Source organism: Leucoraja erinacea, chromosome 1 (genome assembly GCF_028641065.1).
Source record: "Leucoraja erinacea ecotype New England chromosome 1, Leri_hhj_1, whole genome shotgun sequence".
NCBI lineage: Eukaryota > Metazoa > Chordata > Chondrichthyes > Rajiformes > Rajidae > Leucoraja > Leucoraja erinaceus.
Window position 1 is genome coordinate 11,149,914 of NC_073377.1, and position 18,440 is coordinate 11,168,353.

Here is an 18,440-nt window from a genome sequence, read left to right on the forward strand (position 1 = left end):
GAATCTTCCCTACTCTCAGTGGGAAAAGCTTATCCACGTCAACTCTGTCTATCCCTCTCATCATGTTAAAGACCTCTATCAAGTCCCCCCTTAACCTTCTGCACTCCAAAGAATAAACCCCTAACTTGTTCAACCTTTCTCTGTAACTTAGTTGCTGAAACCCAGGCAACATTCTAGTAAATCTCCTCTGTACTCTCTCTATTTTGTTGACATCCTTCCTATAATTAGGCGACCAAAATTGTACACCATACTCCAGAATTGGCCTCACCAATGCCTTGTACAATTTTAACATTACATCCCAACTTCTATACTCAATGCTCTGATTTATAAAGGCAAGCACACCAAAAGCTTTCTTTACCACCCTATCTACATGAGATTCCACTTTCAGGGAACTGTGCAGTTATTCCCAGATCCCTCTGTTCACCTGCATTCTTCAATTCCCTACCATTTACCATGTACGTCCTATTTTGATTTGGCCTGCCAAGATGTAGAACCTCACACTTATCAGCATTAAACTCCATCTGCCATCTTTCAGCCCACTCTTCCAACTGGCATAAATCTCTCTGTAGACTTTGAAAATCGACTTTATTATCCACAACCCCACCTATCTTAGTATCATCTGCATACTTACTAATCCAATTTACCACACCATCATCCAGATCATTGATGTACATGACAAACAACAGTGGACCCAATGCAGATCCCTGTGGCACCCCACTAGTCACTGGCCTCCAACCTGACAAACAACCATCCACCATTACTCTCTGGCATCTCCCATTCAGCCACTGTTGAATCCATCTTGCTACTCCACCATTAATACCCAACCATTGAACCTTCTTAACCAACCTTCCGTGAGGATCCTTGTCAAAGGCCTTACTGAAGTCCATATATACAACATCCACTGCTTTACCCTCATCAATTTCCCGAGTAACCTCTTCAAAAAATTCAAGAAGATTATTCAAACATGACCTTCCAGGCACAAATCCATGTTGACTGTTCCTAATCAGACCCTGCTTATCCAGATGCTTATATATATTATCTCTAAGTATCCTTTCCTTTAATTTTCCCACCACTGACGTCAAACTAACAGGTCTATAATTGCTAGGTTTACTCTTAGTACCCTTTTTAAACAATGGAACAACATGCGCAGTACGCCAATCCTCCAGTACTATTCCCGTTTCTAATGACATTTGAAATATTTCTGTCATAGCCCCTGCTATTTCTACACTAACTTCCCTCAATGTCCTAGGGAATATCCTGTCCGGACCTGGAGACTTATCCACTTTTATATTTCTCAAAAGTGTCAGTATTCCTTCTCTTTGAATCTCATAGTTTCCATAGCTACTCTACTTGTTTCCCTTACCTCACATAATTCAATATCCTTCTCCTTGGTGAATACCAAAGAAAATAAATTGTTCAATATCTTCCCCATCAGAATCAGAATCAGAATCAGAATCAGAATCAAATTTATTTGTCATTTGGACCCCTGGAGGTCCAAACGAAATGCCGTTTCTGCAGCCATACATAACACACACAAAGAGACCCCAGACACAACATAATTACACTTAACATAAACATCCATCACATAACTGTGATGGAGGCAAATAAACGTATCTCTCCACTCACTGCACTCTCCCCCCCCGCTGTCAGAGTCAAAGTCATGGCCCCCGGCTGGCAATGGCGATTGTCCCGCGGCCATTATAGCCACGCCGGGTGGTGCGAGGTCGCACACCGGGTCTTGATGTTGGAGCCCCCGGTGTGCGCTCGCAAAGTCCGCGGCCATTCCAGCCGCGCGGGGGCAGTGGTGGCAGGCCCCGCTCCAGGAGCTCTTCGACCCCGCAGCTCGGGCGGGAGGAGTCGCCGCCGCAGAAGCCCCGAAAAGCGGTCTCTCTCCCCAGGGAGCCGTGGGCTCGGCGCCGTCGTCCACAGACCTGTAGAGAGCCGCCGACTCTCCGGCAGCAGCAGCAGCAGCAGCACCAGCAGCAACAGCAGCAGCAGCAGCAGCACCAGCAGCAGCAACAGCAGCAGCAGCAACAGCAACAGCACCACCAGCAGCAGCGCTCCTCCACCGCTCCGGACCCGGCAGCCCCACGACGTTGACGGTGAGTCGGCACCTGAGTCCCCGGCTTCTTCCCGTTGGAGGCCGCTCCTCGTTGCGGCCTCAACGACGACTGAGACCCGACGAGAAAAGGTCGGGTCTCAGTGCAGGGAGAGATTCAAAAAGTTTCCCCCCTCCCTCCCACCCCACCCCCACCCCCCCACACACACACCCCAACATAAAATAACAAACACTACATAAAAACACAGACAAAAAATAATAAAAACGCGGACAGGCTGCAGAGGCCGCTGCTGGCCAGAGCCGCGCCGCCTACCGGGATTTAATTGCTCTCTTTTGGCTCTGCAGATAGCTGTCCACTCTGACTCTCTAATGGGCAAACTTTTATCCCTCGTTATCCTTTAGCTATTAATATAGCTGTAGAAACCCTTTGGATTTATTTTCACCTTACTTGCCAAAGCAACCTCATATCTTCTTTTAGCTTTTCTAATTTCTTTCTTAAGATTCTTTTTACATTCTTTATACTCCTCAAGCACCTCATTTACTCCATGCTGCCTATAATTATTGTAGATCTCTCTCTTTTTCCGAACCGTGTCCAATTTCCCTTGAAAACCATTGCTCTTTCCAATTTTTACTGTTTCCTTTCAACTGAACAGGGACATAAAGATTCTGCACTCTTAAAATTTCACCTTTAAATGTCCTCCATTTCTCTTCCACAACTTTCCCATAAAACAAACTGTCCCAATGTACTCTTTTTAAATCCTTTCGCATCTCCTCAAAGTTAGCCTTTCTCCAATCAAAAATCTCAACCCTAGGTCCAGTTCTGACCCTCTCCATAATTATATTGAAACTAATGGTATTGTGATCACTGGTCCCGAACTGTTCCCCAACGCATACCTCTGCCGCCTTACCCGTCTCATTTCCTAACAGGAGGTCCAGCACCGCCCCTTCTCTAGTAGGTACTTCTATGTATTGCTGCAAAAAACTATCCTGCACACATTTTACAAACTCCAATATATCCCTTGACTCCACTAGCCCCTAGAGCTCTATCTAACTCTCTCTTAAATCCATCCAGTGACCTGGCCGCCACTGCTCTCTGTGGCAGGGAATTCCATAAATTCACAACTCTCTGGGTGAAAACGTTTTTTCTCATCTCAGTCTTAAATGACCTCCCCTTTATTCTAAGACTGTGGCCACCGGTTCTGGGTTGGATCCTGGCTACGAATGCTTGTCTGTACGCAGTTTGTACATTCTCCCCATGACCTGCGTGGGTTTTCTCAATGAACTTCAGTTTCCTCCCACGCTCCAAAGGCATACAGGTTTGTAGGTTAATTGGCTTTGTATCAATATAAAAATTGTCCCTCGTATAGGATAATGTTAATGTGCGGGGATCGCTGGACGGTGCGGTGGGCCGAAGGGCCTGTTTCTGTGCTGTATCTCTAAACTAAACTAAACTAAATATATGGATAGATAGCACGGTGGAAGCGGCACTCTGATCTCTGCTCTGCCTGATGCAGGCACGGACTGCAAAGATTGAGCCTATAAAAGTTAGTTACAGTCCTAGTAACAATGATAATAAGTCTTTCCTCAGTAATTTTAGCTACTATTACTAGCTGAAGATCCATCGAGGAGAGACAGCTGGAGGCTATGTGTGTAACGAGAACAAACAAAATAATGCTTATGTATGGTTTATAACTAATCAATATATAGCAGAATGGAAGAAAAGTCAGGGAAATATGAGGTTCCTGAAAAGATTAACAACAAAGGTGCTTACGTTGAGGAATTACAGTTACAAAACCAGACGCCGGTATTGTCTTTATTTTCTTTGGAAATTAAATCTGAGGGGAGGTTTGATAGAGATGTATAAAATGACGAGGGCTCATAAGGTCATAAGGAATAGGAGTAGAATTAGGCCCTTCGGCCCATCGAGTCTACTCTGCCATTCAACCATGGCTGATCTATCTCTCCCTCCTAACCCCATTCCCCTGCCTTCTCCCCATAACCTCTGACACCCGTACTAATGAAGAATCGACCTATCTCTGCCTTAGAAATATCCACTGACTTGACCTCCACAGCTTTCTGTGGCAAAGAATTCTACAGATTCACCTCCCTCTGCCTGAATAAATGTATCCTCACCTCCTTACTAAAAGTTCCTAAAAGACTTTGGGTAGAAGGGTTAATAGAAAGATGTTCACTTTGGTGGAGGGGTTGAGAAATAAATGAATTGATATGTTATTGACTGCCAAGGGATTGCAATTGGAGTCAAGAGTCAACAGTGTTTTATTGTCATATGTCCCAGATAGAACAATTACATTCTTACTTGCAGCAGCACAACCGAATATGTAAACATATTACACTGTAAGCAATATAATAAACAAGAAAAATATATATTTTTAAAATATATTTTTATATATATTTTTACATATATTTATATATATGTGTGTGTGTGTGTGTGTGTGTGTGTGTGTGTGTGTGTGGTGTGTGTGTGTGTGTGTGTGTGTGTGTGTGTGTGTGTGTGTGTGTGTGTAAACATATACATACGTATGTCTGTTTTATTGTGAAAATATCCAAATAGCAAACCTTCCTCTTGTACAACCAGATTCAGATTCGGATTCAGATTCAATTTTAATTGTCATTGTCAGTGTACAGTACAGAGACAACGAAATGCATTTAGCATCTCCCTTGAAGAGCGACATAGCAAACGATTTGAATAAAAAATAAATAATAAGTGTCCGGGGGGGGGGGGGGGGGGGGGGTGATTGGCAGTCACCGAGGTACGTTGTTTAGTAGAGTGACAGCCGCCGGAAAGAAGCTGTTCCTCGACCTGCTGGTTCGGCAACGGAGAGACCTGTAGCGCCTCCCGGATGGTAGGAGGGTAAACAGTCCATGGTTGGGGTGAGAGCAGTCCTTGGCGATGCTGAGCGCCCTCCGCAGACAGCGCTTGCTTTGGACAGACTCAATGGAGGGGAGCGTGGAACCGGTGATGCGTTGGGCAATTTTCACCACCCTCTGCAGTGCCTTCCGGTCGGAGACAGAGCAGTTGCCATACCATACTGTGATGCAGTTGGTAAGGATGCTCTCGATGGTGCAGCGGTAGAAGTTCACCAGGATCTGAGGAGACAGATGGACCTTCTTCAGTCTCCTCAGGAAGAAGAGACGCTGATGAGCCTTCTTGATCAGAGTAGAGGTATTGTGGGTCCAAGAGAGGTCATCGGAGATGTTGACTCCCAGGAACCTGAAGCTAGAAACACGTTCCACCTCCGTCCCGTTAATGTGGATGGGGGTGTGCGTGCCACCTCTGGACTTCCTGAAGTCTACAATGAGCTCCTTGGTCTTCTTGGAGTTAAGGGCCAGGTTGTTGTCAGCGCACCATGCTGCTAAGTGCTGGACCTCCTCCCTGTAGGCCAGCTCATCGTTGTTGCTGATGAGGCCAATCACCGTTGTATCATCTGCATACTTGATGATGGTGTTAGTACCATGTACAGGTGTGCAGTCATAGGTGAAGAGGGAGTAGAGGAGGGGGCTCAGCACACAGCCCTGTGGAATGCCGGTGTTCAGGGTGAGGGTTGAAGAGGTGTGCTTGTCTAACCTCACAGACCGGGGTCTGTTGGTTAGAAAGTCCAGTATCCAGTTGCAGAGGGAGGGGTCGATGCCCAGGTTACCGAGTTTGGTGATCAGTTTTGATGGAATAATGGTGTTGAATGCTGAGCTGTAATCGATGAACAGCATTCTTACATAAGTGTCTCTGTTGTCAAGGTGGGAGAGGGCGGAGTGAAGTGCCGTTGAGATGGCATCCTCCGTACTCCTGTTCTTGCGGTAGGCAAACTGATAGGGATCCAGTGTGGGGGGTAGGCAGCTTTTGAGGTGTGCCAGGACCAGCCTCTCGAAGCACTTGGTGATGATGGGGGTAAGTGCAACTGGGCGGAAGTCGTTGAGGCTTGCCGCAGTGGAGTGTTTTGGCACTGGCACGATGGAGGTGGCTTTAAGGCAAGTGGGGACAACTGCTTGGGCCAGTGACAGGTTGAAGATGTCAGTCCAGACGTCTGTCAGCTGCGCAGCACAGGCACTGAGCACGCGCCCGGGGATGCCGTCAGGGCCAGCAGCCTTACGTGCATTAGTCCTACTCAGTGCCACGTACACGTCGTAGGGGGTGAGTGTGAGGGGTTGGTGATCGGCAGGTAGCACAGCCTTGATGGCTGTCTCTAGATTGACCCTGTCGAAGCGGCCATAGAAGTGATTAAGCTCCTCAAGGAAGGAGGCGTCGCTGGATGTGGGGGTGATGTTGGAGGGTCTGTAGTCCGTGATGGCCTGGATGCCTTGCCACATGCGTCGGGGGTCGGAGTTGTTGTTGAAGTGCTCCTCAATCCTGAGCTTATGGCAGTGCTTGGCCTTCCTGATGCCCCTCTTCAGGTTAGCCCTGGATGAACTGTAGGCTCGAGCATCGCCTGACCTGAAAGCGGTGTCCCGTGCTTTCAGCAGTAGCCTGACCTCGCTGTTCATCCATGGCTTCTGATTCGGGTATATGGTCACCTGTTTGAGGGAGGTGACACTATTGATGGTGGAGTTTATAAAGTCCAGAACAGAGGATGTATAGGAATCAATGTCCGTGTGAGAGTCAAGGGTGGCCTGGGCTGCAAACGCCTTTTAAATTTCAAAATAGACTTTATTCATTGATAAATATATAAAATTCCTGAACCATTCAAACAAACAAATTCATCCGACATTTTCGGAGACTATACAAGTTTTTTCAGTACAATTTTTTTACATTTTTCAAATTTCCCCAAACAGTCCCCCACCCGTGCCACTCTGTGGCCCCTGTCCAAGTAATAAATATATACAGTGTTTACAGTGCGAAAATTCCATTTGATATTTTCTCTTCCACAAATGATGTCCCCCACCCGTGCCACTCATGTGGCCCCCTGGCGTGGGATACCTTCCCTTAATTTAATTTGAGGGGCGTCTCCACCATACCGTGCCCCCCATGTCCAGCAGCGGAAGGACCCTAGATTGTGGCCCTCCCCCACCGAGCCTTGGCGTTGGCTGCACCAAGCTTCAGCGAGTCCCTTAGCACGTACTCCTGCAGTCTGCAGTGGGCCAGTCGGCAACATTCCCTGACGGACATCTCGCTCTGCTGGGTGGTGAGCAACGCTCGGGCAGACCAAAGAGCGTCTTTGACCGAGTTGATGACCCTCCAGCAGCACTCGATGTCAGTCTCTGAATGTGTCCCTGGGAACAGTCCGTAAATCACAGAGTCCTCTGTGACGGAGCTGTTCGGGATAAATCGTTCCAGGGACCCTTGCATACCTCTCCAGACTCTTTTTGCAAACCCACACTCTGCAAAGAGGTGGGCAACCGTCTCCTCTCCACCGCAACCGTCCCGGGGGCAGCGTGAGCTGGTGGTGAGGTTCCGACGGTGCAGGAAGGATCTAACTGGGAGGGCTCCCCTCACCGCCAGCCAAGCCAGGTCTTGGTGCTTGTTGGTGAGTTCTGGCGATGAGGCATTTTGCCAGACAAGCTGGGCAGTCTGCTCTGGGAACCACGCCACCGGATCCATCGAGTCCTTTCCCTGCAGTGCCTGCAGGACATTCCGTGCTGACCACTGCCCGATGGACTTGTGGTCAAAGGTGTTGGTCCGGAAGAACCTTTCCACAGACGACAGATGGGGCGGCAATGTCCAGCTGACTGGCACATTGCGTGGCATCTGCGCCAGGCCCATCCTTCGCAACACCGGGGACAGGTAGAACCTCAGCAGGTAATGACACTTAGTGCCCACGTGCCTTGGCTCTACACTCCGCCTGATGCAGCCACACACAAAGGTGGCCATCAGGGTGAGGGCGACGTTGGGCACGCTTTTACCCCCGTTGTCTGCCGACTTGTACATTGTGACCCGTCGCACCCGGTCCATCCTCGACCCCCAGATGAACTGGAAGACGGCCCGGGTGATCCCCGTGGCGTAGGAGGGAGGGACAGGCCACACTTGTGCCAAGTACAGCAAACCCGAGAGCACCTCACACCTGATGACCAAATTTTTTCCGGTTATGGAGAGGGAGCGTTGCCTCCACAGCTCCAGCTTCCTCCCCACCTTGGCTATCCGCTCCAGCCAATTCTTGTTACTCGCCTCAGCCCCCCCGAACCAGATCCCCAGCACCTTCAAGAAGTCAGGCTTGATGGTGAAGGGGATGGAAGATCGGTCGGGCCAGTTGCCAAAGAGCATGGCCTCGCTCTTCCTGCGGTTCACCCTGGCTCCCGTGGCCGACTCAAACTGGTCGCAGATGCTGATCAATCTGCGGACCGACCTTGGATCCGAGCAGAAGACGGCGACATCGTCCATGTACAGGGAGGTCTTTACTTGAATGCCTCCACTGCCTGGCAATGTCACTCCTCTTATGCTCGCATCCTTCCTGATGGACTCGGCAAAAGGTTCAATACAGCAGACAAACAAGACAGGAGAGAGAGGGCAACCCTGCCTGACTCCAGACCTTACAGGGAAACTGTCTGATTCCCACCCATTGATTTGGACTGCACTACTGATATTGGTGTAGAGCAGTTTGATCCAATTTCGGATTCCCTCCCCAAAACCCCATTTTAGAGAGCACGTCCCTCATGTACGTGTGCGATATCCTGTCGAAGGCCTTCTCCTGGTCCAAGCTGACTAGGCAGGCATCCACCCGTCTGTCCTGCACGTAGGCAATGGTATCTCTCAGCAGCGCTAGGCTGTCTGAGATTTTCCTGCCAGGTACAGCACAGGTTTGGTCCGGGTGGATTACCCGTCCCAGAGCAGACTTGACCCGGTTGGCGATGGCCTTAGACAGGATCTTGTAATCTACATTCAACAATGTTATGGGTCTCCAATTCTTTATATCCTTCCTCTCCCCCTTCTGCTTGTAGATTAGGGTAATGCTGCCTTTCCTCATGGAGTCTGACATGCTGCCTGCTAGAAGCATGTCGTTGTACACTTCCAGCAGGTCCGGGCCCACCCAGTCCCACAGAGCCGAGTACAACTCAGCCGGTAAGCCATCGCTTCCGGGAGTTTTACTCGAGTCAAAGGAGCGGATGGAGCCAGTCAGCTCCTCTAGGGTCAGTGGTTGGTCCAGACTCTCCCGCTTGCTGTCCTCCAAGACCTCCGTGATAGAGGACAGGAAGTTCTGGGAGGCGGTGCTGTCTGTGGCCTTTCTGTCATACAATTCCGTGTAAAAGGATTTGCAGACCCTCAGCATGTCTGTCTGCGAGGATGCTACCGAGCCGTCCTCCTCCCTAAGGCTGTTGATCACAGAGCTCCCCCTGTGAACCTTATGGAAGAAGAAACGTGAGCACGTCTCATCCTGCTCCACATGGCGGACCCTAGATCGGAAGATGATCTTGGAGGATTCAGAGGTAAAGAGCCGAGCTTGCCGGTCCTTCACCTCTCTAAGTTCCTCCCTCACATCCACCCCCCTCGACTGCAGAAGGAGCAGTTGTTGCAAATCTGTCTGGAGTTGACACAATTCCCTCTGACTCTGTCTTGCTTTCTGAACCCCTTTGGCTATGAAGAACCTCTTAATGTTCTCCTTGGTTGCTTCCCACCAGAGTGTCGGGGAGTCAAAGAGGGGCCTCACCGTTCTCCAACATGCGTAGTCCCTCTTTAGCTCCTCAACGTTCTCTGGGGTCAACAGCTTCACGTTTAACTTCCATGTCCCTCTGCCTGCCTTCCGGTCCTCCTGTAGGTGACAGGAAGCCTGAAGGAGGCAGTGGTCAGAGAAGAACACCGGCGTGAGGTCGGTGTGTCTCACCGTGACGGCCTTCGTGGTGAAGACGAAGTCTATCCGGGATCGGGCTGAACCGTCCGATCTCGACCAGGTGAACCGCGGCTGTGACCCGCCTGCAGGGTCGCTGAAGGCGTCGTGCAGCTTTGCGTCTTTTACCGTTTCCATCAGGAACTTGGACGTGATGTCCAGTCTGTTGTCGGCACTGCCGGATCGTCCAGCCGCATCAATGATGCAGTTGAAGTCACCGGCCAGAACGAGCTGCCGGGACGTGGCCAACAGCACTGGGAGCTGCTGGAGAACGGCCAGCCGCTCGCTCCGCACGGGTGGGGCATACACATTTATCAGCCGGAGCGGAGAACCACGGTACATAACATCCACCACGAGGAGACGCCCCGCAACCACCTCCCTGACCTCAGTGATGGCGAAGTTCCCTCCCCGCAGCAAGATCCCCAGGCCGGAAGCACGACAGTCATTGCCCCCCGACCACACCGACAGTCCGTGGGGCCACCATCGCGACCACCTCCGATAGCAGCGGAGGTGTGGCAACCCGCACTCTTGCAGAAAAGTCACATCTGCCTTGACCTTGGCCAGGTACTGTAAGGCATTAACACATCGCGCAGTGCTCTTCACACTGCGCACGTTTAAGGATGCCAGTTTCAGCTCCATTAGAGTCACTGACCACTTTCCTGTTTCCTCATGCCTACCGCTTCAGCGAATTGGCGCATCTGTCCTGGGCTCAGGTACCCGCCCTCCTCAACGAGTTGGGTTTCCTGTGTCGTAACCAGAGGTGTCGTTGGGGGGGGGCTGCTCGTTTTACCCCCTTCTGGGTGCGCCGCTTCCCCCGTCTTTCGTGGTTGGGGCACGGTGACTGACTTACTGCTCCCGGTTTGGCCGCTGGAGCTGGGGCCCATCGGCCGCTACAAAGCTCCCGGTGTTGCCCGGAGCTGGGGCCCATTGGCCTCTACAATGCTCCCGGTTTCCCGGAGCTGGGGCCCAACGGCCACTGCACTGCTCCCGATGCCCTGGAGCTTGGCCCCACCGACTGCTGCGATGATCCCGGTCTCCAGGGCCTGGGGCCCAACGGGTGCTGTACTGCTCCCGATGTCCTGGGGCTGGAGCCCCTCGACCGCTGCTCTGCTCCCGATGTCCTGGGGCTGGGACCCCTCGACCGCTGCTGAAGTGTGAAGTCCGCTTCCTCTGACCAGACTTCAACTGTCCTTACAGTTGGTTTAACCCGTCTGATGAGTGGGGAGTACTTAGGGACCACTTCCCATTATTGGCTTAATATGGTCTCAAATCTACCTATGTGTAATGAGTGGAGTCAAACACATATCAAGATACAACACATGTTTATTAAATCTACTTACAGCATCGATCTGCCGGACATTAAGTTCTGAGCAGCTACTCCCACTGATTGGTGCAGGCATGCTCTTGTTAATATAAAACGCAAATTAGGCGGAGCCACTACTAACAAGGACTACAATTGGATAGTAGGAAATAACCAATCTACATCTTTCCTTGTAGAAACAAAAGAAAGCAACGGTACATAGGAACATGGCTAAGTGATATAGGTGGCGGAACGTTAATAGCGCATATGGGGAAGTTTGTATAGTTACACAAATATCACCGTATCTAATGGGTGGCCTGCTAACCCGTCCGGTGCGTGTGCGGTATGAATCTGCCTCACCTCCTTTCACCAGAGAAGATGCCGGGGAGGGAATGGGGGTAGTGACCGGGGACCCGACGGGGCGGGAAGGTGAAGAGATAGGCAAGCTAGGCGCCGAATGCCGCGGGGAGGCTGCAGTGGAAACGGTCGGTGATAGTGGAGCAGCAGGATCGGCAGTGGGAGGGAATACAAAACTCGAGACATCTGGATATGGAGTCGAACGATGCGGTTCCTTCACCGGAAGGATTTGTTGACGGTTGCGTCTGTAAATGGCTCCGTCCGCTTCAACCAGGCAAGAGCGCGGTTCGTTGGCAGGGCCGTAGATGTGACCCAGACGGCCATAACCCTTGTTGGGCTGGAGACGAACCAATTGTCCACTGGCGAGAGGTTTAAGTGGCTTCCTGGACTTATTAAAAAAAAAAAAATTCTGTGTATCACGCTTGAATTGTAGTTGTTTCTGGACTGCAGGCGGGGAATGAACTAGTGGCTGCAAAAGCTGCCGGGACACAGGCAGGGGAGCACTGGTTTGGCGAGACATCAGTTGTTGGGCTGGGGAACCCAGTATGGGATCCCTTGTAATGTTCCTTAAGTTGAGCAGCTCCAGGTATATGTCCGATTTTGCACGGTAGGACCGCTCCATTCGTTGTTTTGCGCTTCGGACAGCGCGTTCGGCGAGTCCGTTGGACTGCAGGAACTCAGGGGTCCGGTAATATGTCGGAAGTCCCACCGTTTTTGAAAGACTGGCTGGTGAACTGTCTGCCATTGTCGGACAGAAGACGTGCAGGGGAGCCATGCATGGAGAAGTGACGCTGCAACTCTGCAACGCTGTAAATTGTGTTGTGTCTGGGGTCTATTTGTTTGTAATGTATGGCTGCAGAAACGGCATTTCGTTTGGACCTCAAGGGGTCCAAATGACAATTAAATTGACTCTTGACTCTTGACTCTTGAACTCCGACCTCCATTCCATTGAGGGGATCTATCGCAGTCGCTGCCTCAAAAAGGCTGGCAGTTTCATCAAGGACCCACACCATCCTGGCCACACACTCATCTCCCCACTACCTTGAGGTAGAAGGTACAGGAACAACATCCACGTTCAGGAATAGCTACTTCAGGAATAGCCATCAGGCTATTAAACTTGGCTCGGACAAAACTCTGAACATTAATAGCCCATTATCTGTTTATTTGCACTTTATCAGTTTATTTATTCATGTGTGTATATATTTATATAATGGTATATGGACACACTGATCTGTTCTGTAGCCATGTCTACTATGTTCTGTTGTGCTGAAGCAAAGCAAGAGTTTCATTGTCCTATCAGGAACACATGACAATAAACTCTCTTGAATCTTGAATCTTGAATCTCTTGAATCTTGAATCAACTTCTTGATGACTGCTTCAGAAGTAATGGTTTGGAGTAAGTCGATGTCATGGAGGCGTGGGTTCGAATCCCACTTCTGACACCATGTAATGAGTGGAGTCAAACACATCAAGATACAACACATGTTTATTAAATCTACTTACAGCATCGATCTGCAGGGCATTACAGTTCCGAGCAGCTACTCCCACTGAATGGTGCAGGCAAGCTCTTGTTAATATGAAATGCATATAAGGCAGAGCCACTACTAACAAGCACTACAATTGGCTAGTAGGAAATAACCAATCTACACTATGTCTTGATGAGCCATGATCACATTGAATGGCGGTGCTGGCTCGAAGGGCCGAATGGTCTACTCCTGCACCTATTGTCTATTTCTATTGTCTATTGTCTATTGTCTTCAATGTCATTAGGTAACCAAAAGAAAATCAGCCCACAGAATTTCAAATGCAACCGAACCATCATGTCAACAAAATAGAGAGAGTACAGTTGAGATTTACTAGAATGTTGCCTGGGTTTCAGCAACTAAGTTACAGAGAAAGGTTGAACAAGTTAGGTCTTTATTCTTTGGAGTGCAGAAGGTTAAGGGGGGACTTGATAGAGGTCTTTAAAATGATGAGAGGGATAGACAGAGTTGACGTGGATAAGCTTTTCCCACTGAGAGTAGGGAAAATTCAAACAAGAGGACATGACTTGATAATTAAGGGACAGAGGTTTAGGGGTAACATGAGGGGGAACTTCTTTACTCAGAGAGTGGTAGCTGTGTGGAATGAGCTTCCAGTGAAGGTGGTGGAGGCAGGTTCGATTTTATCATTTAAAAATTAATTGGATAGTTATATGGGCGGGAAAGGAATGGAGGGTTATGGTCTGAGTGCAGGTAGATGGGACTAGGGGAGAATACATGTTTGGCACGGACTAGAAGGACCGAGATGGCCTGTTTCCGTGCTGTAATTGTTATATGGTTATATGGTTAATGCATTTCGTTGTCTCTGTACTGTACACTGACAATGACAATTAAAATTGAATCTGAATCTGGTTATATCATTATGGACAAATTAATCATTTATTTATTGCCTTTCTTTGGTGTAATGTAGCTGCATTAAGAGCAATCTGCAGGATATATTGCTGTGACTTGTCACGATTACTTCAATAGCGTCTCATTCACTGCGACCTTCACCATTGACAAAAATGAATAGCAAGGTCGTGGGAACACAGTCAAATCCAAGTTCCCCAGAAAATTGCACACCATTCCTGACTTGGATATAGATTGTCAATCTTTCATGTCTCTGGGTCAATTTGCCAGAAAACACCATTTAATATAACTGGGCACCCACTACTGGTGGAAGGGTTACAATGGTCAAGGAATAGGTCATTTCACGTCTACTGCGATGAACAATAAATGCTGTTGGGGTTCCAGATTAAATAACAAGAACTAGTGGGTGCAGACTTTTAGATTTTCAAAATACATTTGATTTCGATGACACAGATTACTAGACAGTTAGAGTCTTTCTTTCAGAGGAGAAATTCCATAAGCTGGGGTACAGTCTGATTCACCTCTACCCCATTGCGGACATTGGACTTTGTCTATGGAACTATTGCGCTACAATGCTGAGAACTCCCTTCTCCAGTTGGTATCTTCTTCTTTGCTCCACCTATTACACGAGTTTGACTTGATTTCATTTATGTGTAGTATCATCTGAGCAGATTGGACAGCATGCAAAATAAAGCTTTTCACTGGATCTCAGTACACATGACAATAATAAGCCTAAATCTAAATCTAAACGTCAAAGACTAGAGAACATAGCTTTAAGGTGAGAGGGGCAAAGTCTAAAGGAGATGTGCGGGGCAAATTTTTTACACAGAGTGTGATGAGGGCCTAGAACGCAGGTGCCAGGGGTGTTTAGTTGAGTTTAGAGATACAGCGCGGAAACAGGCTATTCGGCCCACCGGGTCTGCACCGACTAGCGATCCCCACATATTAACACTATCCTACACCCACTAGGATTTTTTTACATTTACCAAGCCAATTAACCTACAAACTTGCACGTCTTTGGATTGTGGGAGGAAACCGAAGATCTCGGAGAAAACCCACGCAGGTCACAGGGAGAACGTACAAACTCCGTACAGACACCACCCGTAGTCAGGATTGAACCTGGGTCTCCGGCGCTGCATTCGTTGCAAGGCAGCAACTCTACCGCTGCACCACCGTGACCATGGTGGTGGAGGCAGATACAGACAGTGGTATTTAAGAAGCTTTTACATGGATATGCAGGGAATGGAGGAATCTAGATTATGTGCATGCACATGAGTTCAGCTTATCATGGCATCATGTCTGGCACAGACATTGTGGGCTGAAGGGCCATTTCCTGTGCTGTCCTGTTCCATATTCTGTTTCAAAAATTTAGGACCAGTGAATATGGGGTAAATTATTCACTGGTTCATAGATTGAAAACAGATATTAGGGACAAATAGATCAGCTTCTTGTTTGCATGCTGTAACGAGTGGGGTACTGGAGCCACCAGTGTTTTAGTGTTTGTGAATCTGTGGAATTCATTGCCACAGAAGGCTGTGGACGCCGTCAATGGATATTTTTACGATGGAGATTAACAGATTTTGTTTATTGCGGGTGACAAGGGTTATGGAGAGGGTTGAGAGGGAAAGATAGATCAGCCATGATTGAATGGCGGAGTAGACATGATGAGTTGAATGGGCTAATTCTACTCCAAGAACGTATGAACTTATGAAACATGAAAGGTGAGTATGAGACCCAGTGGTATGCCTGGACCTGCTCTATTTGGCCAAAGATACAGGCTGTGAATAACTATAATGCCCCTGTCCCACTTAGGAAACCTGAACGGAAACCTCTGGAGACTTTGCGCCCCACCCAAGGTTTCCGTGCAGTTCCCGGAGGTTGCAGGTGGTTGCCGGAGGTTTCAGGTAGTGGAAGCAGGTAGAGAGACTGACAAAAACCTCCAGGAACCGCACGGAAACCTTGGGTGGGGCGCAAAGTCTCCAGAGGTTTCCGTTCAGGTTTCCTAAGTGGGACAGGGGCAGGCTCCAATACCCTACTGGCTATACCATGCAAACAGGAAGCTGATCCATTCGTTCCTCATATCAATTTTCAATCTACTAACCCGCTTTCTTTCAAGTGTACAAAGATTACATTTCAGGCCAATTAACTTTGCCTAAGAACAGAACGAGAAATCTGCTTTTGCTGCAAAATATATTTCTGTTTTTAAAGCAGAATTAAATTTTCTGTGAGAATTATTTCTGTTTTGGAACAGCTACTTGCCTGCTCACAGCAACTACTTTCAATTGCTGGTACACACGCAAGACTTTATCTGTGATTCCAGATGTGATGAATCTTTGCTAGAGTAACTAAAAGATAGGCTGTTAACGAGGTGGGTTTGGTTCCCTGTAAACAAAGTACTAAACTTCCAAGATTGATGGCTCTGAAGAGATCTCTGAAGAGATCCCAGCAAATTATAAAACATACGAAGCACTTTCCCGAACTTCTACGGGATGAATTACAGCTTTAATTAAATCCAAGTGTTGGAAATCCTCGTTCAAGGTAACACTGATTTGATTCATAGCGTTAACCCCGTGAAAGCATTTGTACAGAGTTACATGGTTTGAACCTCCCTGCATGATAGGAGCCTGGAGTTTTTTTACATGTAATTAGATTATACACATTAACGTATAAATCAGATTTTACAACCTGATCGAATTGTAAACAAAATTACCTGCGTGTATTTCATGTCGAGCACCTAACTTTAAACTGAGAAATGTCTCTGGTCACATTTATAATACAAGTGTATTCATAATCACGAGAGGAATAGATCGGGTAGATGCACGGAGTCTCTTGGCCAGAGTAGGGGAATAGAGATCCAGAGGTTTTATGGTGAGGGGGAAAATATTTTTTCTTTCTGAGGGGTAACTTTTTTACACAGAGTGGTGGTGGGTGTCTGGAACGAGCTGCCGGAGGAGGTAGTTGAGGAAGGGACTATTGCAACGTTTACAAAGCAATTAGACAGGTTCACATATAGGATAGGTTTAGAGGGATATGAGCCAAATGCAGGCAAATGAGACTAGTGCAGATGGGGCATGTTGGTTGGTGTGAGTAGGTTGGGCCGAATCCATGCTGTATCACTCTGTGATGCTACTCTATTCCCGTGTAAATCAGATTTTACAACCTGATCGAATTATAAACTAAATTACTTGCATGGATTTCATGTGGAGCACCTAACTTTAGATTGACAAATGTTTCTGGTATCAGTTATAATATGTTTGTCTCTTTAATAATTTTACTATTTGTAGTCCTCAAAGGTGCAGTTGTCATAAGATCATAAATGTTAGGAGCAGAATTAGGCCATTCGGCCCATCTAGTCTACTCTACCATTCAATCGTGGCTGATCTGTCTCTCTCTCTTAACCCCCATTCTGCTTTCTCCCCATAACATCTGACACCCGTACTAATTAAAATTGTGTACACGATATGAAGTGAGCTAATGCTGTGGGTTTGCAGAGTACTCTCGCATTATCTGTTCCAATTGACACTGCATCTTTGTCACAACACTACTCTGACATCTTGATAAAACAAGGACTAGATAAGATGTCAGACAGAGGAATAGAAAAAGGGAAACAAATGCACATTCAGACAGATGTTTTAGTTTAGTTTAGTTTATTGTCACATGTACTGAGGTACAGTGAAAAGCTTTTGTCACATGCTAACCAGTCAGCGGAAAGACTATGCATGATTACAACCAAGCCATCCACAGTGTACAGATACATGATGAAGGGAATAATGTTTAGTGTAAAATAAAGTCCAGTAAACTCCGATTAAAGTTAGTCCAAGAGTCTCCAGTGAGGTGGATAGTAGCTCAGTTCCTTTGATATTTCTAGGTTCAGATACCTGATAACAGCTGGGAAGAAACTGCCCCAGACTCTGGGGGTATGTATTTTCACACTTCTGTACCTCTTGCCTGATGGCAGAGGGGAGACTAGAGAGCGACCTGGGTGAAACGCATCCTTCATTATGCCGCTGGCCTTGCCTAGGCAATTTGAGGTGTAAATGGAATTAACGGAAAGGAGGTTGGTATGGGTGATAGTCTGGGCTGCGTCCACAATTCTCTGCAAGTTCTTGCAGTCTTGGATGGAGCTGTTCCCAAACCATGTTGTGATGCATCCTGATTTTTAGTGACCATGACTCTATGATGAAGTGCTGATGTAACTCAGTGGAGTAGGGAGCATCCCTCAAGAACATGGGTAGATAACGTTTTGGGACAGTTCCCTCCTTGAGACTGATACCTGTACCTGGCCCATTTACCTCCAAACTTTTCCTGCCAAATGTCCAAATGTTTTTAAGTGTCATAATTGTACCCACCTCCACTACTTTCCTGTGCCCACCACCCTCTGTGTAAAGGTAGACAAAAATGCTGGAGAAACTCAGCGGGTGAGACAGCATCTATGGAGCGAAGGAAATAGGCGATGTTTCGGGTCGAGACCCTTCTTCAGACTGATGTGGGGTTGGGGGCGGGAAGAAGAAAGGAAGAGGCGGAGACAGTGGGCTGTGGGAGAACTAGGAAGGGGAAAAGAAGGA